Source organism: Gopherus flavomarginatus, chromosome 6 (assembly GCF_025201925.1).
Source record: "Gopherus flavomarginatus isolate rGopFla2 chromosome 6, rGopFla2.mat.asm, whole genome shotgun sequence".
Classification (NCBI taxonomy): domain Eukaryota; kingdom Metazoa; phylum Chordata; order Testudines; family Testudinidae; genus Gopherus; species Gopherus flavomarginatus.
In genome coordinates, this window is record NC_066622.1 from 52,832,152 (window position 1) to 52,857,182 (window position 25,031).

The 25,031-nt window shown below is 52.5% G+C and overlaps 1 protein-coding gene and 1 non-coding gene across 2 annotated transcripts in view; both read left to right on the forward strand.

The window, feature by feature from the left end:
* Positions 1-25,031, forward strand: part of LOC127053667 (zinc finger protein 558-like) — a 166,873-nt gene that overhangs the window by 49,447 nt on the left and 92,395 nt on the right. The window lies entirely within an intron of this gene.
* Positions 9,709-9,782, forward strand: TRNAK-CUU (transfer RNA lysine (anticodon CUU)). Its single transcript has one exon. It is a non-coding gene; the product is annotated as a tRNA-Lys (tRNA).

Sequence of the window (25,031 nt, forward strand, 5' to 3'; positions counted from 1 at the left end):
AGGGGCCCCACCCCTGGGACCCCTAACCTTTGCTCCATGGGCCACATCCCTGGGGCACCTAACCCTAGCTATAAGGACACTGCCCAAGGGGTCCCAAACCATAGCTCCAGAGGCCCTACACGTGGGGCCCCTAACACTAGCTCCAGAGTCCCTACCTGTGGGACCCCTAACCCTAGCTCCAGGTGCACTACCCCTGGGGCCCCTAACGCTAGCTCCAGGGGCCATACCCATGGAGTCCCTAATCCTAAATCCAGGGGTCCCATTCGTAGAGCCCCTAACAGTAACTCCAAGTGCCCCATACCTGGGGCCACTAACCCTAGCTCCAGGAGCCCTACCCATGGGGCCCGTAAACCTAGCTCCAGGGGCCTTACACGTGAAGACCCTAACCATAGCTCCAGAGGCCCTAACTGTGCGCCCCCTAACCCTAACTCCAGGGGCCTTACCCGTAGGGCCCCTATCCCTAAGTGCAGGGGCCCTTCAACCTGGGGCCCCTATCCTTAGCTGCAGGGGCCCTACCAGTCAGGCCACTAACGCTATCTCCAGAGGCCCTTCACGTGGGACCCCTAACCCAAACTCCAGGGGTCCTACCGCTTAGGGCCCTAACCCTAGCTGCAGGGGTCATACCCATGGTGCCCCTAAACTTAGCTCCAGGTGCCCCATCCCTGGGGCCCCTAACCCTAGCTTTAGGGACCCTGCTCGTAGGGCCCCAAACTATAGCTCCAGGGACCCTACCCATTGGGATCCTAACCGTAGCTCCAGAGGCCCTTTCCTTTCCTGGCTGGACATGTGCGAAGGATAAAACATACATCCTAAATGAAACAGTCTGACTTTTTATTATGGAGAAAAAACAAGTTTTAAAACGTTTATATGTTGGAGGACTTGGCCATACAGTATCTGAGGCTGAACTGCAGGAAAGATTCAGTAAGTTTGGAAATGTTACAGATGCGGAAATTGTTATCAGGAAAGATGACCAGGGGAACACTATGAAGACTTTTGCTTATATCAACATTAGCATTTCTGAAGCAGATCTTAAAAGATGTATGTCTATTTTAAATAAACCTCTCAACCCAGCTATAGGGCTCTACCCCTGGGGCCCCTAACCCTAGCTACCGGGGCCCTACCCATTGGGCTGCTAACCCTAACTCCTTAGACCCTACCTGTGAGGCCCCTAACCCTAGCTCCAGGGGCCCTAACCGTAAGGTCTCTAACAATTGCTCCGGGGGTCCTACCACTGGGGCCCCTAACCCTAGCTCCAGGGACTCCTTCCCTGGGGCCCCTAACTCTAGCTCCAGGGGCCCAACCCGTGGGGCCCCTAACTCTCGCTCCAGGGGCCCTACCAGTGGGACCCCTAACCCTAACTTCAGGGCCCCTACCTGTGAGCCCCTAACCCTAGTTCCAGAGGTCTTACCCGTGAGGCCCCTAACCCTAGCTCCAGGGGCCCTACCACTGAGGCTCATATCCCCAGCTCCAGAGGATCTACTCCTAGGGCTCCTTACCCTAGCTCCAAGGATCCTACCCATGGGACCCCTAATGGAAACTCCAGGGGCTCTAACCCAAGTCCCTGGGGCCCCAAATCCTATCTCCAAGGGCCTTAGCCATGCGCCCCCTAACGCTAGCTACAGGGGCTCTACGCATGGAACCACTAACACAATTTCCAGAGGCCCTACCTAGCTGCAGGGGCCCAACCCATGGGGATCTAACCCTAGCTACAGAGTCCTTACCCGTGGGACCCCCAAACCTAGCTCCAGGGGCCCTACCCGTGGGACCCATATCCCTAGCTGCAGGTGCGCTACCCATGGGGCCCCTAACCCTAGATCCAGAGGCACTACCCATGGGACCCCTAAACTTAGATCCAGGTGACCTAACCGTAGGGCACCTCACCCTAGCTCCAGGCTCCCCACCAATAAGATCGCTAACCCTAGCTCCAGGGGCCAAACCCTAGGACCCCTAAACCTAGCACCATGAGCCCTACCCCTGGGGCCCCTCACCCAGAGTCCAGGGTCCCTACCTGTGGGGCCCCTAACCCTAGCTCCAGATGCCATACGCATGGGCCCCTAACCCTAGCTCCAGGGACCCGACCCCTGGTACCCCTAACCCTAACTCCAAGGGCCTCATCCCTGCACCCTCTAACGGTAGCTTCATGGGCCCAGGCCATAGGACCCCTAACCCTAGCTACAGAGTCCTTACCCGTGGGACCCCGAAACCTAGTTCCATGGGCCCTACCATTGGGTCCCTAACCCTAGCTACAGGGACTATACCCGTGGGGCCCCTATCTCTAACTCCAGGGGCCTTACCCTTGGGAAACCTCACCCTAGCTCCAGGGGCCCTACTCCTGGAGCCCATAACCTTAGCTTCAGGGACCATACCCGTGGGGCCCCTAAACCTAGCTCCAGGTGCCCCATCCCTGGGGCCCCTAACCCTAGCTTTAGGGACCCTGCTCGTAAGGCCCCAAACTATACCTCCAGGGGCCCTACCCATTGGGACCCTAACCCTAGCTCCCGGGGCCCTACCCATTGGGCCGCTAACCCTAATTCCTTAGACCCTACCCATGAGGCCCCTAACCCTAGCTCCAGGGGCCCTAACTGTAAGGTCTCTAACACTTGCTCCGGAGGCCCTACCACTGGGGCCCCTAACTCTAGCTCCAGGGGCCCAACCCATGGGGCCCCTAACCCTCGCTCCAGGGGCCCTACCAGTGGGACCCCTAACCCTAACTGCAGGGCTCCTACCTGTGGGCCCCTAACCCTAGTTCCAGAGGCCTTACCCGTGAGACCCCTAACCCTAGCTCCAGGGGCCCTACCACTGAGGCTCATATCCCCAGCTCCAGAGGATCTACTCCTAGGGCTCCTAACCCTAGCTCCAGGGATCCTACCCATGGGACCCCTAATGGAAACTCCAGGGGCTCTAACCCTTGGGGCCCTAACCCTACCTCCAGGGGCCCCATCCCTGGTTTCCCTAACCCAGCTCTAGGGGCCCTACTCGTGGGGCTTCTTCCCCTAGCTCCAGGGGCCCTACCCGTGGTTCCCCTAACCCTAGCTCCAAGGTCTCTACCCGTGGGACCTTACCCTAGCTCCAGGGGCCGTCCTCGTGGTGCCCCTAACACTAGGTCCAGAGGCCCCACCCCTGGGAACCCTAACCCTAACTCCAGGGGCCCTACATGTGGGAATCATAATCCTAGTTCCAATGGCCCTACCTATGGGACCCCTAACCTTAGCTTCTGGAGCCCTACCCCTTGGGTCCGTTACCAAAGATCCAGGGGCCCTACCCCTTGCGCCACTACCCCTATCTACAGGGGCCCTCTCCGTGGGGCCCCTAACCCAAGCTCCAGGGACCCCACCCCTGCATCCCCTAACCCTAGCTCCAGGGGCCCCATACCTGAGGCTCCTAACCCTAATTCCAAGGGCCCTACCCGTGGGCCCCCTAACGCTTGCTCCAGGCACCCTGCCTGTAAGGCCCTTACCTTAGCTAAAGAGGCCCTACCCATGGGGTCCTTAGCCCTAGCTCCATAGACCCCACCCCCCTGGAAACCCAAACACTAGCTCCAGGGGCCCCACCCACGCGAACACTAACCCTAGCTCAAGGGCCAAGTCCCTGGGGCCCCAAATCCTATCTCCAAGGGCCTTAGCCATGCGCCCGCTAACGCTAGCTACAGGGGCTCTACGCATGGAACCACTAACCCAATTTCCAGGGGCCCTACCCATGGGGTCCCTGTCCCTAGCTCCAGTGTCCCAACCCGTGGGACCCCTAACCCTAGGTCCATGGGCTCTACCCCTGGGGCCCCTAACCGTAGCTACAGGCACCCCAGCACTAGAACCCCTATCCCTAGGTCCAGGGCCCAGCCCTAGGACCCCTAACCCTAGCACCATGAGCCCCAGCCCTGGGGCCCCTAACCCAAACTCTAGGGTCCCTTCCTGTGGGGCCCCTAACCCTAGCTCCAGAGGCCCTACCCATGTGACCACTAACCCTAGCTATAGGGGCCTTACCCCTGTGTCCCCTAACCCTAGCTCCAGATGCCATATGCGTGGGCCCCTAACCCTAGCTCCAGGGGCCTGACCCCCAGTACCCCTAACCCTAGCTCAAAGGGCTCCATCCCTATGGCTTCTAACCCTAGCTCCAGTGGCCCAACCCATGGGGATCTAACCCTAGCTACAGAGTCCTTACCCGTGGGACCCCCAAACCTAGCTCCAGGGGCCCTACCATTGGGGCCCCTAACCCTAGCTGCAGGGGCTATACCCGTCGGGCCCCTAAACCTATCTCCAGGCACCCCACCACTGGGACCCTTTACCCTAGCTTCAGGGGCCCCATCCCTGGGGCCCTTAACCCTAGTTCCAGGGGCCCTACCCATGGATCTCCTATCCCTAGCTTCAGGGACCCCACCCGTTGGGCCCCTAACCCTAGCTCCAAAGGCCCTACTTTTGTGACCCCTATCCCTAGCTCCAGGGGGCATACCCCTTGGGCCCCCAGTCCTAGCTCCAGGAACCGTACTCGTGGGGCCCCTATCCCTAGTGTTAGGCCTGAATAAAGATATTGCAGACAAAACCAGGTATGCCAACCTGACCAAAGTCAGGCTAACAGAGGTTTTTGGGTAATTCCTGAGTGGAAAACACTGAGAAGCAGCAGCATGTCTCACAAGCGCTGGGAAAAAGTGAGATAAGCGAGAAGCTGCATTCCTGGCATAGTACCAGATGTGCTGTGTTAGGGCAGCTCCTTCGAAGAACTGATAAGAGCCCTAGTTTCCCAGCCTCCTTGTTTTCACTCCCTGGTTTTGTTCGTTGTTTGTTTTTAACTCCCCTACATTTCTAACTTTAGGTATGTATGTATACTAAAGGTGTCTAGTTTCTAGTTGTTAAAAGAAGGGAGTGGGTTGCTCCAGTGAATAATTTATGACGCGAAAGAACTGTCTATATAGGCTTATACTAAGATTTAAAGAGCGGGTTGGTTCTCTCGGGAGACGAGCTGCTCTATATTGATGCGTGCACTTGTCAATAAAGAGCTTTTGATCGGACCTTGCTGGTGTTGCCTGTCTCTCTCGCGGTCAGACAACTAACTTCGCCATCTGGGGGTTAGAGTCCCTGACACTAGCTCCAGGGGCTCTATCCCTGGGGCCCCTGACCCTATCTCCAGGGGCCCTACCCGTGGGGACCCTAATCCTAGCTCTATGGGACCTCCCCATGGGGCCCCTAGCCTTAGCTCCATGGGCCCTACCCGTGGGGACCTTAACCCTAGCTCCAGGAGCCCCATCCTTGGGGCCAATAAATCTAGCTCCTGGGCTCCTGCCCGTGGGGCACCTAACCCTAGCTCCAGAGGCCCTTCCCTTAGGATCCCTAACCCAAGCTCCAGGGGCCCTATCCGTGGGGCCCCTAACCCTAGCTCCTGAGGTCCTACCTGTGGGAGCTCTAACCTTAGCTCCTGGCTTCGTGCCCATTTGACCCATAATCCTAGCTCCAGGGGACCTACCCGTGGGACCCCTAATCTTAGCTCCAGGGGCCTTACCCCGGGGTGCCTAACCCTACCTTCAGGGGCCCTACCCGTGGGGCCTCTAACCCTAGTTCCAGGGGCCCCACTCCTGGAACCCCTATCCCTAGCTCCATGGGCCCCATCTCTGGGGCTCCAAACCTTAGCTGCATGGGCCCTACCCCTGGGTCCCCTAACTCTAGCTTCAGGGGCCCTACCAGTGGGACCCCTAAGCCTAGTTCCATGGGTCCCACCCCTTGGACCCCTAACCCTTGCTCCAGAGGCCCCATTGCTGGGGATCCAAACCCTTGCTCAAGGTGCCCTGCCCATGGGGCCGCTAACCCTAGCTCTAGGGGCCCCACCCCTAGACACCCGAACACTAGCTCCAGGCACCCCACCCCTGGGACCCCCAACCCTTGCTCCTGTGGCCCCGTCCCTGGGGCTCCTAGCCCTAGCTCCAGGGTCCCTACATGTGGGAACCCTAACCCTAGCTCCAACAGCCCTTCCCGTGGGGCCCCTAACCCTAGCTCCAAGGTCCCTTCTGGTGGGACCCTTAACCCTATCTGCAGGCCCTGTACCCCTGGGTCCCCTAACCCTAGCTTCAGAGGCCCTACCCATGGGGCCCTTTACCCTAGGTCAAGGGGCCCTATGCATGGGTCCCCCAACCCTAGCTCAAGGGGCCCTATCTCTGGGGCCCCTAAACCTAGCTCCAGGGTCCCTTGAAACACTTGGGAAAATGTGTTTGACTGTTCAGGCATTGGGAGCTCAGCTAAGAATGCAAATGCTTTTCAAAGACTGCGGGGACTGTGGGATCGCTGGAGTCCTCAGTCTCCCCTCCCTCCCTCCATGAACGTCCATTTGATTCTTTGGCTTTCCGTTACGCTTGTCACGCAGCACTGTGCTGAGTCCCGGCTGTGGACTCTGTCTATCATAGCCTGGAGATTTTTTCAAATGCTTTGTCATTTCGTCTTCTGTAACGGAGCTCTGATAGAACAGATTTGTCTCTCCATAAAGCGATCAGATCCAGTACCTCCCAGATGGTCCACGCTGGAGCTCGTTTTGGGTTTGGGACTGCATCGCCACCTGTGCTGATCAGAGCTCCATGCTGGGCAAACAGGAAATGAAATTCAAAATTCACAGGGCTTTTCCTGTTTACCTGGCCAGTGCATCCGAGTTCAGATTGCTTTCCAGAGCGGTCACAAGGGTGCACTGTGGGATACCGCCCGGAGGCCAATACTATTGAATTGCGGCCACACTAACCCTAATCCAACATGGCAATACCGATTTCCGCGCTACTCCCCTCGTTGGGGAGGAGTACAGATATCGGTATTAAGAACCCTTTATGTCGATATAAAGGGCTTCATTGTGCGGACGGGTGCAGGGTTAATTCGTTTTAATGCTGCTAAATTCGGTTTAAATGCGTAGTGTAGACGAGGCCTAAGAAAGCGGCTGTTTGACCTACAAACAACGACAAAGTAAAACCTGCAAGAGCAGCCTTTCAGTTCAGACGCCTGATAATAAGATGTTACTAATAACTGATGAAAGAGTTACAAACCACTCAAAACCATACTCAGAACAAACCAAATGGGAACACAGACAACACCATTTTTCTTCGCTGCTCTTCAACCACAATATTCTCCCCATAGGGAGGTCCATCGCTCCTGGGGGTTCAGTGCCACAATAACAGGGTGATGTGTGCAAGGGATGGAGGAAGCTGCTATTCCATCTCCCTAGTCCAAAAATCAGTTTAATAGCTAGTCCTGAGATAGAGGAAGTATCAGTTATTAAAGTCATAAGAACTAATTTAACATTGTGATTCCAGCCAATGTTAAATTGATCTAACATTCAGGTATTAGAAACATTTCTAGTCCTCTGCATAGAACGCTCAAATGATGCAAAAATAGCAAGTTTGCTTTAAAAAGTCATAAAAGGGCTGTCATCCAGAATCTGACACTTGGTGAAACGTAAGTCTAGAACACACAACCAGTTTGGGGATTGTGCTCTGCTTCTTAACAATCTGCCCTGAGGTTGCCACTCACAGTCACAAGCTACTCCAGATGGCTGGGGCCCTCTCATGGATCAGTAACTGGTTAGCAGCTTGGAAAGAAAGAGTAGGACTAAATAGTCGTTTTTGCAGTGGAAAGGGGTAAATAAAAGGCTTCCAAAGTATGAGACGAGGCTACAGACATTAGGGCTGGTCAGTTTAGACAAGACCGTAGAGCACCAGTTCTCAACCAGGTGTCTGCCAAAAGAAACCAGGCTTGACCAACATCCCCAAGCCACCAAGCCTACCTGCCTGCATTGAAGGGGGAGAGAAAGGGCACAACAAAAAAATTGCAGCATGAATGCAGAAGAGAGAACTCTTCCCCTGCCATTATCAGTAAGGGTTGCCTCACAGCCACTGACTCCCTGAACAGAAATAGCAAAAGTCCAACCACAATTCTACTTCCTTTCCACTACAAGAGATAACGGGTGGGAGCTGCTCTCTTGAGACTGTCCTGTTGCTGCCCAGGCACATGGCAGAGAGAGCTTGGCCCGCAAGCCGAGGGTTTTGATCGCTTGAAGGCCCAGAGGGAAAAGAGACAAGTGCTTGTGTATTAGAGAATGGCTTTGATCCATTGACCTCTGGGTTATGGGCCCAGCACGCGTCCGCTGCACCACTCTGCCGGCTCTTTACTCCCCCTGCCACCCAGCCACCTCTATCTGGATTAGTGCCTTACGAGCTCTCACGCTGGCAGGCATATGCGCCGGCTGCTAGGCAGCTGCCCTGGTCACAGGCTTTTACAGCTTCTACAGGGTAAAAAGGATCTATTTGGTGTTTGGACCCCATTGGGAGCTGGGTAGCTGAGTGCCGGAGAAGGGAGTACTGCTTAAACTGTTTTCAATTAAGCCTTCAGCTCGTGGGGGATGAGATTCAGCCTTTGATCCGTGTCTGCAGTAGGCAAGCGCCTCTGGCTCAATCGGCCCGCACCCTGCCCCCGCTGTATTAGCAGACTAAAACCTGGAGCAAAGGGACACACCTTACAAGGGAACAGGAGCCGGGATCTCAAACAAATGTCAACATTTTAGGAAGATGACGTTCAAAGAAGAAAAAGGTGTACGGTGCAGCATTTAGGTGTAGAAGTTTCTGGTGATCAGGGAACAATGTACAGATTACCCAGGGGGTGCGAAGTTCGGTTTAAGATCGGGTGGCGTAAGGAATACAGAATCTGCAATAGCCCTGACTGGGGGTAAAAGGTTAACCTACAGACACTGAGTTAGGAGGGTATGTTGTCCATGTGAGGGCTACGTTCAGGTGTGGAGTTTAAGATGCGGGTACGACAATGAGAATGGATTCACCCGCGTTTGGTGAGTTTTAACATTCAGTGTTTTTTAATCTTTGCCACAATCTAGTTTAAGCAAGGGTCGGTATGAACTCTACCCTGCCATCTGTTGGTGATCTGTTGTAAAGGCCTTTTGGGGCTGATGTCATTTGCATGGTTACACCCACCCCAGATTGCATGAGGGGAGTGCTTGTCCAAATGGTCATTTCAGCTGCTGTGGGATCCCCCATCTCTTTGTTATTGGGGCAGGAGTAATCAAGTGTATTTTCCTGTTTAGTTTGGATCAAGGAGAGAGTAACTGTACCTGGCATTTGAGACCAGAGAGCTTGCCCCTCGCCTGGAAAGGACTCATCATTAAGGGGTATGGGTTCCAAAGCGCCCCCCCCCAAGTGTGTGGGAAGTAAAAATAGATGTTTGTTCTTGGTCTGATTGATTTTGTGTCTGGTGTCTAAAAACAGAGGTATTTTTGAATATTTTTAGAATTGTTGTTAGTACTGAAGTTTCTCATCTTAAAGTTATGCTATTAGATTTTTTCTACAGTATATTTTGGTGCTGAAAGGTAAAAGGTTGCTCTATGTGTGCTGTTATGGAATGAAGTAACAAAGGTTGGTTGCAGAGAGGATGCATGTGCCACAAAAGTTGTGCCTGTCCCACCCCAGCTGTGGTCCCAGAGTCCAGAATTTGCATAAACTCACCCCCTTACTTGTGACTAACAAGCTTGCCCTGCTAACTCTTCCAGAAAAACAGGCCAAAGAAAGTGTATGCAAGCCCTGTACTGCAGCCCCAGTACTATTTTCGGTTCCTTCCCACAGATTTTTCACTCCGCACCAGTCCAGTTCCTTGCTGTTGCTTGTCCAACCACTGCATGCATGTCCTAGACCGGACCCTGAGCTGATTCCTGACTGTTGTGCTCCATACAGCCTGGCCTGTCTGTGTCTCTGTGGTGCAATGGGTCAGCACGTTTGGCTCTTAACTGAAAGGATGGTGGTTCAAGCCCGCCCAGGGACAGTGATAAGCCTGTGCTACTTCCTTGCTTTCCTGCGGGCAGGGCCGGCTTTAGGCCAATTCAACCAATTCCCCTGAATCGGGCCCTGCTGGTGCACTGTACTAGGGTGACCCAGCTTCCCCAGGGGGCAATTTAAAGGGCCTGGAGCTCCCAGCAGGGACTGGAGCCTCAGGCTGTTTAAATTGCCACCAGATCCCCACTGTTGGGGGCTATTTAAAAAGTCTGGGGCTCACCTTGCTTCTACTGCCCCGGCCCTTTAAACAGCCCCCGGAGCCCCGCCACTTCCCCAGGGCTCCCGCGGCTATTCAAAGGGCTGGGGCGGTGGAAGCAGGGGAGCTCCAGGCCCTTTAAATAGCCCCCAAGCCCTGCGCTGCTGCTGCTACCTTGGTGGAGGAGGGGGCACTTACCGTACAGGGTAGGCTGTACCCCCTGTACCCGCAACCCTGCCACAGCCAGCCCCTGCTGCACCCCCTGCCCTGCCTGCACCAGCCCCGCACCCCGTGCCCTGTCTCCAGTCAACCCTTGCCGCACTCCCCTGCCTTAAGCCAGCCAGTCCCACACTCCTCTGTCTCCAGGCCTGCCAACCCCTGCACACTCCCCTGAGGACCTGCCTGAAGCCAACCAGCCCACTCCACCCCACATCCCCCTGCCTGCTGCCAGCCCCTGTCAGCAGCCAGTCCCACACACCCTGCCCTGCCTGCAGCCAGCCCCATGTCCACTGGTGTCCTGCAGTTCCCAGGGCAGTAACCCTGCACACATGCTGCAATGAGAGGGGCAGTGAACAGCTGTGACCCACACATGTGCACACCTTAGGGTGACCAGACAGCAAGTGTGAAAAATTGGAACAGGGTGGGGGGTAATAGGATCCTATATAAGCAAAAGACCCCCCAAATCGGGACTGTCTCTATAAAATCGGGACATCTGGTCACCCTAGCACACCCCCAGGGAGTGGCGGGGACCCACACATGTGAAACGGAGCTCATTTCTAGTTCAGGCCCGTCTTTTTAAAAAAGAATTTTAGGTAGGGTTAACATACATCCGTATTTTCCTGGACATGTCCAGCTTTTTGGTTCTTAAATAGACCATCTGGGATAAATTTTTAAAAATATGGATGTATGGTAACCCTATTGGTACAAAAAGTACATACTGTGGCACATCCCTTAAATCAGAACTTTTTACAGGGAACCGGCTGCTAAGAAATGAAAGGCTTTTATTTACATGATTTTTTTTTTAGTCATCCCTGCCGGGACCCCGCCGAATATGTTCGAATTGGGCCCCGCACTTCCTAAAGCTGGCCCTGCCTGCGGGGAGCCTCAAAGGTCCCATTTTGCTGCCTCTTGGCCTCAGTGCGTTCAGCTAGTGGCCCGAAGACCGGGCTGGATGTCATTCAGAAACCCATCTCCAAGCAGCTGTTCCAGAGGCTCAGGTTTAATCAAGGCCGAGCACAAAAACTTTCAGCCAGGAACATTTCGCTCTCTCCCCGCCTCCGCTCAAGTGGCAAAGAAGAAGCAGACGAGACACGCCGGCTCAAAGACGCCTCCCTCCCACTTCCCTGTAGGCTGTGCAAAGCTCTTGGCCTGCCTCACGCCTTGTCAGGAAAGCGCGGCCATGCTACTCACGCCTGAGACACGTCCGCAGCCTGGCCTGCCCTGGCTGACGGTGTGCAGAGCCACGCCAGTCAATGGCAGTTTGAGTCAGGAGCCTAGGCTCTTTCCCCTGACAGCCACACACACAGCACTGCCTGGTGTCCTGAGAGCCTCCTTCCTGTTCTCCCGCAGCACACGCTGCCTGCCAGTGTGGGTGGGAAAAGGGGACCAGGAAGTACTGCAGCCTCATTCCAGGACAGGAGGCCCTTGCCATACCCAGGCCTGCCTCTTGCCTTCAGTCCAGGTAGCCTCATGGCCTAGGCTCTTGGTGCTCTTCTGGTCACTGCCTTGCTGGAAGGCCCTGAGGGAAAAGAAGCAAGCACACATGTAGCAGAGGATGGCTTTGATCCATTAATCTCTGGGTTATGGGACGCGTGCTGGGCTCATAACCCAGAGGTCAATGGATCAAAGCCATTCTCTGATACACGAGCACTTGTCTCTTTTCGCTCTGGGCCTTCAAGCGATCAAAACCCTCGGCTTGCGGGCCAAGCTCTGTCTGTCATGTGCCTGGGCAGAAGCAGGACAGTCTCAAGAGAGCAGCTCCCACCCATTATCTCTTGTAGAGGAAAGGAAGTAGAATAGTGGTTGGACTTTTGCTATTTCTGTTCAGGGAGTCAGTGGCTGTGAGGCAACCCTTACTGATAATGGCAGGGGAAGAGTTCTCTCTTCTGCATTCATGCTGCAATTTTTTGTTGTGCCCTTTCTCTCCCCCTTCAATGCAGGCAGGTAGGCTTGGTGGCTTGGGGATGTGGGTCAAGCCTGGTTTCTTTTGGCAGACACCTGGTTGAGAACTGGTGCTCTACGGTCTTATCTAAACTGACCAGCCCTAATGTCTGTAGCCTCGTCTCATACTTTGGAAGCCTTTTATTTACCCCTTTCCACTGCAAAAACGACTATTTAGTCCTACTCTTTCTTTCCAAGCTGCTAACCAGTTACTGATCCATGAGAGGGCCCCAGCCATCTGGAGTAGCTTGTGACTGTGAGTGGCAACCTCAGGGCAGATTGTTAAGAAGCAGAGCACAATCCCCAAACTGGTTGTGTGTTCTAGACTTACGTTTCACCAAGTGTCAGATTCTGGATGACAGCCCTTTTATGACTTTTTAAAGCAAACTTGCTATTTTTGCATCATTTGAGCGTTCTATGCAGAGGACTAGAAATGTTTCTATTAACCTGAATGTTAGATCATTTTAACATTGGCTGGAATCACAATGTTAAATTAGTTCTTATGACTTTAATAACTGATACTTCCTCTATCTCAGGACTAGCTATTAAACTGATTTTTGGACTAGGGAGATGGAATAGCAGCTTCCTCCATCCCTTGCACACATCACCCTGTTATTGTGGCACTGAACCCCCAGGAGCGATGGATCTCCCTATGGGGAGAATATTGTAGTTGAAGAGCAGCGAAGAAAAATGGTGTTGTCTGTGTTCCCGTTTCGTTTGTTCTGAGTATGGTTTTGAGTGGTTTGTAACTCTTTCATCAGTTATTAGTAACATCTTATTATCAGGCGTCTGAACTGAAAGGCTGCTCTTGCAGGTTTTACTTTGTCATTGTTTGTAGGTCAAACAGCCGCTTTCTTAGGCCTCGTCTACACTACGCATTTAAACCGAATTTAGCAGCATTAAAACTAATTAAACCTGCACCCATCTGCACAATGAAGCCCTTTATATCGATATAAAGGGTTCTTAATACCGATATCTGTACTCCTCCCCGACGAGGGGAGTAGCGCGGAAATCGGTATTGCCATGTTGGATTAGGGTTAGTGTGGCCGCAATTCAATAGTATTGGCCTCCGGGCGGTATCCCACAGTGCACCCTTGTGACCGCTCTGGAAAGCAATCTGAACTCGGATGCACTGGCCAGGTAAACAGGAAAAGCCCCGCGAATTTTGAATTTCATTTCCTGTTTGCCCAGCATGGAGCTCTGATCAGCACAGGTGGCGATGCAGTCCCAAACCCAAAACGAGCTCCAGCGTGGACCATCTGGGAGGTACTGGATCTGATCGCTGTGTGGAGAGACAAATCTGTTCTATCAGAGCTCCGTTACAGAAGACGAAATGACAAAGCATTTGAAAAAATCTCCAGGCTATGATAGACAGAGTCCACAGCCGGGACTCAGCACAGTGCTGCGTGACAAGCGTAACGGAAAGCCAAAGAATCAAATGGATGTTCATGGAGGGAGGGAGGGGAGACTGAGGACTCCAGCGATCCCACAGTCCCCGCAGTCTTTGAAAAGCATTTGCATTCTTAGCTGAGCTCCCAATGCCTGAACAGTCAAACACATTTTCCCAAGTGTTTCAAGGGACCCTGGAACTAGGCAAAGGGGTCCAACGGGCAGGGCCCCTGGAGCTAGGTTTAGGGGCCCCAGAGATAGGGCCCCTTGAGCTAGGGTTGGGGGACCCATGCATAGGTCCGATTGACCTAGGGTAAAGGGCCCCATGGGTAGGGCCTCTGAAGCTAGGGTTAGGGGACCCAGGGGTACAGGGCCTGTAGATAGGGCTAAGGGGCCCACGAGAAGGGACCTTGGAGCTAGGGTTAGGGGCTCCACGGGAAGGGCCGTTGGAGCTAGGGTTAGGGTTCCCACATGTAGGGACCCTGGAGCTAGGGCTAGGAGCCCCAGGGACGGGGCCACAGGAGCAAGGGTTGGGGGTCCCAGGGGTGGGGTGCCTGGAGATATTGTTCGGGGCCCCAGGGATGGAGCCTCTGGAGCTCGGGTTAGGGACCCATGGGTATGGCAACTGGAGCTAGAGTAAGGGGCACAGGGGTAGGGCCCCAGGAGCCAGGGTTAGGGGCCCCACGGGTAGGGACCCTGGTGGAGTAGGGACTATCTGTGTGGGAGATGGGAGAGCAGGGAGTGACGTAAGGTGAGGGACAGGACCTAAGCCTGTAACTCCAGCTAGGCAGCGGGGAGGGGTCAGCACCTTTGCCTGGGAAGCTGGACACAGGAAGGGGCCGGCTGGAGGGAGTTAGTTCAGTTTTGGTTTGGAGCTGGGTTATTGGAATTCAGGGATTCTCAAACTGGGAACTAAGCTTTCTGAACCCCCAGAAGGACTCGATCGAGAGGTCCTGGTTGTGCCCAAAAGCTCTGCTGTATCCTTCGTTCCTGTTGGCCAAAAAAACCTTTTGTTTTACTGGCCGGCTGAGTCACTATGTGTCCCAGGAAGAGGGGTGCAGGACCGGATTCCCCCACACTCCGTGACATAAATATCTGTGGCCCCCACTAACCCCCTAAGCCCCTCTGGGACCCCTGCAGCCTGGACGTAGGTACCTGTGCCCCCCACGAACCCACTAAGCCTCCCAGGGACCCCTTCAGCCTGCATGTAGGTGGAACCCTTCTGCCAGGCTGAATTGATAGCAGCAAGGACTGGGTTCAATACATAGGGGTCCCTTCCCTACTACGTAATGCAAACCAGCTCGAGCCCCCACCCAGTGACATGGGAAAATTTTACATACGCACCCCTAGGTGCCTCAAAGAGGCGATACTTCCCCTCTCACAAGCACAGAGTCTGGGTGTAGCAGAAAATGTTTAATAACGTGAGATAAACAACATAGCATTAAATTGGGAAAACACCTCAATTAGGCCGTGTCCTTTTCCCTGGGCTCTTGAGTCTAGCAATCCCCAAATCACCCCAAGACTCCAAAGTCCAATACCTCAAATGTTTCAAGAGTCCAGCAACCCCAAAATCACCCACAGTTGCGCAACCCCAGAGTTCAAGAGTCTATCTGCAGGGTTTTTCCCCCTGCCAGCCTGGGTAGAAAGGAGCACTTTACGTGGTTCACAGCTGACTGCCCTGCCTCTCTGTGGGATTCTGCTTCCGCCTTCCCCATGAACTGCTCAGCTCGGTCCACCAGCTACTCTGTTCTGCCAGCCGATCGGTGATCTACTCTAGCTGTCCTAAAAAACTACTCAGCTCACCTCACTCCGTGGGCTATTCTAACCATCCCACAAACTGCTTCTCTCTGTCAGCTGCTCTGCTCTACAATATAATTTCAGACTCCCTTACTGGCTAACAAAGCTCTTTAGTGATTTCAGCTCAGGAACCTAGAACCTCAATTGTTAAAAGAATCAAATCTCAGCTTTACTCTTCAACTGCGAAAAAAGAAGAAAGGGCAATTCATGTTTTTGGTTCACCCAAGGAGCTCACTCCCTTGTCTAGCGAGTGCCACTCAAGTGATGGTGAGAATCCCTGTCTCAAAGCAGTTTCACAGTTCCTCATCCACACAATCAGGGTGACAACACTCCATATCTCATGCCCCAACAACAAATAAACCGGGGATACCACAGCTGCCAAAGCAGCCATCCCAGGCTGTCGTTGCCGTGTCAGGAGGGGTGGGTGTGCCTATGCAAACACGATCAGCCCCTGAAATTCTTTTCTACACTCTCCATAATTCACCACCAGATGTCAAGGTAGAGTTCATCCTGCTTCTACTTACATAGGTATCTGTGCTCCCCACAACCCCCTAATCCCACCGGGACCCATCTAGCCTGGATAAAGGTATCTGTGCTCCCCACAAACCTCTAAGCCCCCCAGGGAACCCGCAAGCCCAGATGTAAGCATCTGTACGCCCCACAAACCCCCTAATACCCACAGGACCCCTCCAGCCTGTAGGTAGGTATCTGTGACCCCCAGAGCCACACAAATACCCTCAGGACCCCTACAGCATGGATGTTTGTATCTGTGACCCCCACAAAGCGCCTAAGCTACCCAGGGACCCCTACAATCAGGATGTAGGTATCTGTTCCCCCCAAAACACCTAATCCTCCCCGAGACCCCTCCAGCCTAGACATAGGTATCTCAGACCCCACAACCCTCCTAAGACCCCTGAAACCCCTCCAGCCTAGACGCAGGTATCTGTGCCCCTCACAAACCCCCTAGGCCACGATGGGACCCATCCAGCCTCGACATAGTTATCTGAGCTCCTCCCACCCCCCCTAAGGCCCCCAGGACCCCTATTGCCTGGATGAAGGTATCTGTGCCCCCCACAAACCCCTAAGCCCCACCAACATCCCTATAGCATGGAAGAAGGTATCTGTGCACCCTCACAAACCCACTAATCCTCCCAGCGACCCTAAAGCATGGACATAGGTATCTGTACCCCAAAATGCCCCAAAGCAACCCTGGAACCCCTGCAGCCTCGAAATAGGTATCTGTGCCCCCCCACAACTCTCAAATACCCCCACAACCCCTCCAGCCTGGAAGTAGATATTAGTGACCTCCAGGAACCCCCTAAGCCCTCACCAGTGCTTCTCCAGCCTGGACATAGGTATCTCTGCCTCCCACAAGCCCCCTAAGACCCATAGGTCCCCCACCAGCCTGGTTGTAGCTATGTGTATGCCACACAAACCCCTAAGCTCCCCAGGGCCCCCTCCAACCAGGACATAGGTATCTGCACAACCACAACTCTTTAAGTCCCCCAGGGATCCCTCCAGACCATGCATAGGTTTCTGTGCTCCTCACCAACTCCCTAAACCCCCAGGGACCACTACAGCTTGGACATATGTGTCTGTGCTCACCACAACCCCCTAAGCCATCCAGGGACCTCTCCAGCCCGGATGTAGATATTTGTGTCCCCTATGAAGTCCCTAATCCCCACCGGAATCCCTCCAGCCTAGACGTAGCTATCTGTGCCTCTCACTAACCCTAAGCCCCAGCAGGGATCTCTACAGCCTCTACGTAGGTGTGATGATCTGTGCATTACCCTGCGTGGCCACACAGTGTCACTGTTGCTCCATGTGGGAAATGTTCTGGGCATTAACCTGCATGGCCACACGGTGTCACTGTTGCTCCATGAGGGAAATGCTCTGGGCATTACTGTGATGGAGTAGGGACTGTCTGTGTGGGGGATGAGAGAGCAGGGGGTGACTTTAGGACCGGACACGTGCTCAGCCTGTAACGTGAGCTAGGCAGGGGGGAGGGGGTCAGCACCTTTGCCAGGGAAGCTGGACACAGGAAGGGGCCGGTTGGAGGGAGTTAGTTCAGTTTCGGTTTTGGTCTAGGTGGTTGGAATTCAAGGAATCCGAAACTGGGAGTTAAGTTTCCTGAACCTCCAGAAGGACTCGATTGAGGGGTCCTCCTTGTGCCTCCAAACTCTGCTGTATCCTTCACTCCTGCTGTCCAATAAATATTCTGTTTTACTGGCTGGCTGAGAGTCATCTTGTGTCCCAGGAAGAGAGGTGCAGGACTGGACTCCCCCACACTCCGTGACAGACCCTCAGCCCTTCCGGGACCCCTGTAGCCTGGACGTAGGTATCTGTGCCCCCCGAACAAACACCTAAGACCCCTGTAGACCCCTCCATCAAGATCTTAGGTATCTGTGCCCCCTCACAAGCCCCCTAAGCCCCCCAGGGACCTTTACAGCCAGAACATTGTTATCTGTGCCCCATATAGACTCCATAAGCCCCCCAGGACTCTCCAATGTGCACGTAGGAATATGTGCCCCTCAGAAACCCCCTAATCGCCCAGGAAACCCTACAGACTGGATGTAGGTATTTGTACCCCCACAACCCCCCTATACCCTCGCAGGGACATCTACAATCTCGATGTAGATATCTGTGCCCCTCACAAAGCCTCTAATCACCTCTGGGACCGATACAGCCTGGACATACGTATCTGTGCCCACTCGAACCCCTAAGACCCCTGGTACCCCTACAGCCGGGACACAGGTATCCTGGGCCCCAAAAAATCCCCTAAGACTCCCAGGATGCCTCCAGCCTGGACGTAGGTATCTATGCCCCCCATGAACCCCCTAAACCCCACTGGGACTCCTAGATCCTGGAGATTGGTATCTGTGTCACCCCCAAAACTCTCTAAGCCTCCCAGGGACCCCTACGGCCTGGACATAGTTATCTGTGCACCTCAAGGCCCCAAAGTCCCCCGGACCCCTACAGCCTGGATGTAGGTGTGATGGTGCTCCCTGTGGGAGCAAGCTGAGGTCACTTAATCAGGGTGAACTGCAAACAAAACAGGGCAGACAAATCCCAAATGCTGGTGGTGATTTCAATACTTAGATTTACCAAGCCAGCACAAAGCAGCTTCTGTAGTACCTCACTGGTTACTTAGAAGTTTAAGCCACGCAGTTCCCTTAAAGTACCCAGCCTCAGGCCTCCGTCCAGACACACCTGTCAGATATGATGATGATTCCTGAAAATCTGACTTCATCATATAAAAGAAAAGATTCTTCCAATCCTAAAGGATCAGCCACATACTCAGGATCTATTACAACTTTCATCTTACCTAAAATACATGCTATAGCCAATTCTTATTAAGTAAGCTAAAATGTATTAGAAAAGAAAAGAGAGAGAATGTTGGTTAAAAGATTAATAGACATATAGACTTGAATTCAATTCTTGAGATTCAGATACATAGTACAGGTGAGCTTGTAGTAGCCAAAAGTCCTTTTTGAAATAGTCCATAGGTTATAGTCCAATTTCCATATTCGGGGTGGCTCCAGTCAGTGACTGGGGATCACAATCCTTGTGGCTTAAGGTTTCCCCGTCTTGAAACCCAAAGCAGATATGAGATGAAGAAGGATCGTGTCCCAGGCTTCTTATACATTTCCAGCAGCCTTTCCGCCTGAGAAAACAATAGGCTTAGCTCTCCTTCCAAACATCCTGGCAATTAGTACAGGGTAATTTATTCATTAAACAGTTCAAATAGAGGTTACCACAACCTTCAAAGAGACACATAGACAATAATACTATTTCACTCAAGAACCATCATAAATGTTAATATTCCTTTTTTGCTCTTTGAATTAAAATTATAGCAAGAAACAAGACTTGTTTGCTTACATCACAAGACCTGAGCAAAAATATCCCCTTCTACTTCTAACAATGCAGACTTGCATTTCAAAGCTCTGTTCATTTATATATCTAGCTAAGCAGTTCTTAAGGTTCACCCATGGGTCAGGTCAGTCGGTGAGGTGAGTTAATTAACTCTTTCTGGCCCTGTCACCTTTCAATGAGATATTAGATTATACTTATAATGTCACAGTGGTGGTGAGTCGACTGCTGCAGCTCCCCGTAAACTCTGCCTGCATCTCTCACCAAGCTGGAGTACAGCAGTCAAGGGGAGAGCACTCGATGTGTTGCATCTACACTAGACGCGATATATCGACCCCGCTGGATCGATCGCTGCCCACCGATTCGGCAGGTGGTATAGACATATCCCGAGCATCTGGTGATCAGAGCTGGACCCCGGAGGGGGACACATTGAAGGAACTCAGGGGTTAAGGTGCCTCTATTGTCAACTGTCAGGGCTGCTGTGGCTCAGAGGAGGGTGCTTGACTACCTGGCAGGCTTAGGTGCCGCAAACCTGGGAGGCGGGAGAAGTGAAGCGGTCACGGTGTGCTTGGGGTGCTCGTGCTCCGAGCAGGGGTGAGCTGGGGCGAGGGGGGGGTGCTGCAGGGCAGAGCGGGGGAGTTGCCACAAGAGGGGCGCCTCAGGGTGGAGGTTGGAGCTGCCACGGGTGGGGCGCCTTAGGGCGGGGGTGCGGAGGAGGAGGGCGCAAGGTGGAAGTTTCGCCTATGGCATGAAACATCCTTGCACGGGCCCTGCCCCATGCCCTGACTGCAGCCAGCCCTGCACCCCCTGCCCTGCCCTGCCCGCAGCCATCCTCTGTCTCCATCCAGCCCTGCACCTTCTGCCCTGCCCGCACCAGCCGCATCCTCCCTGCCCTGCCTGCAGCCAGCCCCACAGCCAGCCCCTGACACACCCCCTGCCCTGTCTCCAGCCAACTCCTGCCGCTCCCCCTTGTGGCCCTGCCCAAAGCCAGCCAGCCCCCACACACCCCCAGCCTGCACCAGCCCTGCACCCCCTGTCTGCAGCCAGCCCCGCACCCCCTACCCTGTCTCCAGCCAACCCCTGATGCACCCCCCAGCCTGAGGCCAGCCAGCCCCGCATCCCTTGCCCTGCCTGCAGCCAGACCCTACCTCCAGCCAACTCCATGTCCACTGGTGTCTTGCAGTTCCCAGGGCAGTAACCATGCACATCTGCTTCAATGAAGGGGGCAGGCAGCTGGGACCCACACATGTGCACACTCTTGGGTGACCAGACAGCAAATGTGAAAAATCGGGACTGGGGTGGGGGTAATAGAATCCTAGATAAGAAAAAGACCCCAAAATTTGGACTGTCCCTACAAAATCAGGACATCAGGACACCTTAGCACACCCCCAGGACTCCTGAGTTCCATTTCTGGGTTTCCTATTGGTTCCACTGCTGGTTGTTTTCCTTTTCCTGGGGGGACTTTCAGCAAGTTGCTCCACACTCTAGGGCTCTGTCCCCAGCAGTCAAATGGGGATTTCATACTTTCCCGCTATTGGAAAGTGCTGGGAGAATCCCCCAGCAAAAGCTGCTCTGACAGTGCTAAGCAGCATCTGACCATTCAAGGTCAGAGCTCGGTACCTGGGAGGAGTGTTTGGCTCTGGGGTTTCACTTCAGCCCAGTCTAGAGAGAGGGGCCCAACCATGGAGTTTGGCTCAAGAAGACCAAGTGTCCAATTTGTTAAGGGCGTTTTGAATTCCAACCCTGTGCTCCTAAGTGCTTGGTGTCAGTTGCAAATTTTAGAAGCATGCTCTCCACTGCATTTTCCAAATCATTCATGAAAATATTGAATAGTATCGGACCGCGGACTGATCCCTGTCGGACCCACTAGGTACACCCTCTCCGTTGGACAGCCAAACATGGAGAAGGGCTCCTGGAGTCTGGGCTTTCAACTAGCTCTGCACCAACATTGCACTGATTACAGCTGGACTGCATTTCCCTCGTTTGCTTGTGAGAATGTGCTACGGGATTGTGTGAAAAGCCTTAGCAACCCCAAGCTAGATCCCATCTACTGTTTACCCACCTCCACCAGGCCCAAAACCCTGCCAAAGAAGGAAAGAGGATTGGTTTGAAATGATTTGTTCTTGACAAATCCATGCTCACTAGTCCTAAGAACCAAACTATTCTGTAGGTGCTGCTGACAAACTGAGTGTTTAAGAATGTATTGCAGGATCTCTCCAGCTATGGCAGTGAGGCTAGCTAGTCTGTAAGTCTCAGGGGTTTCTTTGTTCCCCTTTTAGAGAAAGGTCCTGTCTTGTTCATGGATGGGAAGATGTTCTTTTTCAGGGATCTCAGACGAGAACTGGGGCACAGCACCTGGTTTGTCAAGGCCACAAAAAAGGAGGCAGGAACCTCTTCTCTCCTGCTGGCAAAGAACCCCAGGTACCTGAAAGACAGGGACTCACATCCCTGAATGGGCTTTTAAAAAGGCACTGGTTAAAGATTGGCCCCGACCATTTCTTGTTTCCACAGACTAGACATTTTAGCAAACTTTAGAATTCCTTGGTGCTAAACACTGTGAAACTCCCCTTTCTCCTTCACAGAGGGCTTTAACGCCCCTTATCTCACTCAGGCTCACAACTGCCCGGAGTTTGAGAACTGTCCCTGTTCCCATTGGACTGATGGGAGGAGCCTGAGGTGCAGAGAAGGGAAGTGACCTACCCAAGCGCCTACACAGTAAGGTGGTGGCAGAGCCAGAAAGAGAAGCCACCAGTCCTGACTCCTGTTCTAACAGACAATAACCCCCCCAGAGGCAGGGATAGAGCTCAGGAATCGAGATGGTGGGGAAATTTCATTGAATCCATTTCTGTCAGAAAATCCCATTCAGGCTAATCCGGTTTGTTTCTCAAAATCATAACAAGTGGGATGAAAGTTCTTCGCAAAAATATTGTATTGCAAAACAAAAGCATCTCCTGTTTGTCAGAGTGTGTTAAATTGTCTCCTCGCACACAAAGAGGAGACAATTAGATCTCAAACATTAGATAAGATGCTTCAGTCTGAGCTAAGTCGTTGCTGCTCTTAACAATTTCAAAATAAAAACATGCAAATAAAATAGATTATTTCAGCTGTTCTATTACGTATTAATCTGCTCTGAGTAAACGTGATAGGACACCTCATATTATGCCCTACTCCTAGTGACACTCTCCAATGGATCCCCATCCTCCACCCACCGTCAGGTAGGTAAGAGCGGATCATTATTATTTCTACTTGAAAGAGGGAGAAGCTAAGGCTGAGAAAGGAGAATTGACCTGTTTTAGGTCACACAGCCAGTCAGAGGCAGAGTTGGGAATAGGACACAAGAGCCCTGATTTTCAAACTACCCATTGGATCTTGAATTTCAGACACTGAATGACCTGAATAAAGAGCTCTCAGATGAGCTCCAGACCAACAACAGTGACAGTAACTATTCAGCAAGTATTTGAGGAGAACTGCAATGTTAGAGAGAATCATCAACTGCTCAGAGACAACTAATGCAGAGAAGCGGCAAAATTCATCAAACATAGAACTGGTTTTGACTTATAAAGAGAAAAAAAAGGACCTGAGTCTCCTCCCTGTCAATAACCCCAGGCTCAGCCAATCAGGGTAGAGACTGAGGATGGGAGGCTGAGGGATCTCACCAGAGAGCCCAAAGGATGGCCCAGGTCACCAGTGGGGATCACTTCCCGAGCAATAGTTCAGCCTCACATTTTTGGGTAGACCTCCCACAGTGAGAACTGCAGAGTACTGCCCTGCAAAAAACTAAAAAAAACACACACACACTCTCTCTCTCCCCCTCCCTCCTGGTGTTGGGAGGGGAACAGGTAAAAGGACAAAGGAAGCAAGAGAAGAGAAAGGAGGGAGGGAGCGATGGAGGAAGAGGTGAAACAAAAAGGACAAACCCTAATGTCCCCAGTGATTCTAAGGGACAAAATCCCAGGTGCAGAATAAAATTCTGCCTCCTTAAGCTCGTGTTTTCCATGCCTAGAATTCACTTGTCACCAGATAGATCAGACTGAACAGGTTTCAAACCTCCAGGAGGCTCTTACCTTCTAAACAGGGACGGCTGTTTTCTAGTAAAATCACTAAAAGGGAAGGAGAAACCTCGAAAGAGGTTCCTCCTGATACTCACGTCCGTGAACCCGAATACTCTCTCAGTCCTCAAAGAGAGACCTGGAGAAGGAGACTTGCTGAAGCAAAGCCACAGGGGTCTCTGAGGTTTCCCTGGCCCCTCACCCCTGTCCTGCCTTGCTGATGTCAGCATCTCTCTGTGAGGTCACCACCTCCCCACCACCTTGGACCAATAAGTCTTAGGTCCTGCAAAAGGCCTTTGTGATGTCACTGCCACATCCCTCCTTTGCTGTGCCAATGTCCTGCCCCTGGCCTGGACCTTTGGAGGTTTGAGCTACTCCCTGTGGATCACCCCACTCAAGGAGCGTTCATTCTAGTCAGCAAGCCGGCTAGACAGGAAAACATCAGACCCTGCACCCAATGCTACACTCAGTTTTTCAGAAATTAGTCGACTTTCTGGCCAGAAGAGACCATTAGATCATCTAATCTGACCCCCTGCATGTCACAGGCCTCCTCTATGACACAAGAGCTACTTTGGGGGCAAACACATTCAAGAAAGGCATCTAGTCTTCATTAAATGACATCAGGAGATGGCGAATCCACCCCTTTCCTTGGTAGCTTGTTCCTGTGGTGAATCATCCTCGCTGTTGACTATTTGTGCCTTAGTTGTAATAGGAATTTGTCTCTTTTCACCTTCCAATCATTGGGTCTTGTTAGGCCTTTCTCTGCTAGATTCAAGAGCCCTTTAATAACCAATCTTTTCTCTCCATTAAGGCACTTCAACACTTCAGCGAAGTCACCTTTCAATCTTCTTTTCACAAGCTAAACAGGTTGAACTCTTTCAATAGCTCACTAGAAGGTATTTTTCTCCAGCCCTCAGAACATTTGGTAGCTCTTTGCTGCCCTAGCTCCAATTTCACAACATCTTTTTCAAATGAGGACACCAAAACTGAAAGCTATTCCAATATCAGTCTCACTGATGCCATGTCACCTCCTGTGACGTTATTGACATAATCTGTAACTGTATAGATCACCGTTGCGACCACTGTTCTATATTTGCAGTCAATATTGTAGAAAGGTTGTTTTGTAAGGGGTCTATGGAGACATTCTGATTGGCTAATTATAATGATGCTATCTCTAGATGTGTATCATTTTTCTAGTTGATGTTATGAATATTGGCTCTATGCTGCCCATATTTCAAACTTGTGCCATAATGGGGGACAAAACAGCTACCTTGTTAGAAGTGGCTTTGCCAATAGATGGAACCTGGGATTTAAACTCCCAATGATCGCACTGTGTTTGGGATCCATTTGAATTCCTCTCCCAGGTCTTTGACACTTTCATCTCCACTCATAGCGACTCTGATAGAGGATTAAAGAAGTCAAAGCATCATCTCCAAGCACAGACAACGGAGAATGCTTCATCACATGACACTTTGAGAAGTGGATGGATAGAACGTGATGAAGATAAACTCTGCCTGGCTCAGACAAAAGAAAACAGTTGTGCAGTGATGAGGAAGGAGGGAATCTCTGAGTCACCCGTCCACGGTGGTGTCTTCACAGTGCTCCCAAGCTGGAGAGTGAAGAACCCCCTCGGTCCCACCGTGAGACTGAGGAACAGGAGGCCTGTCACCCCCATACCTGATGTCATGCATTCCTGGTGTCCAGCATCTCAGAGGGCCTACGTGCCAGCAACAAAACCCAACCGTCGTCTGGACTCCCCAGTGCTCCTCCTCAACGG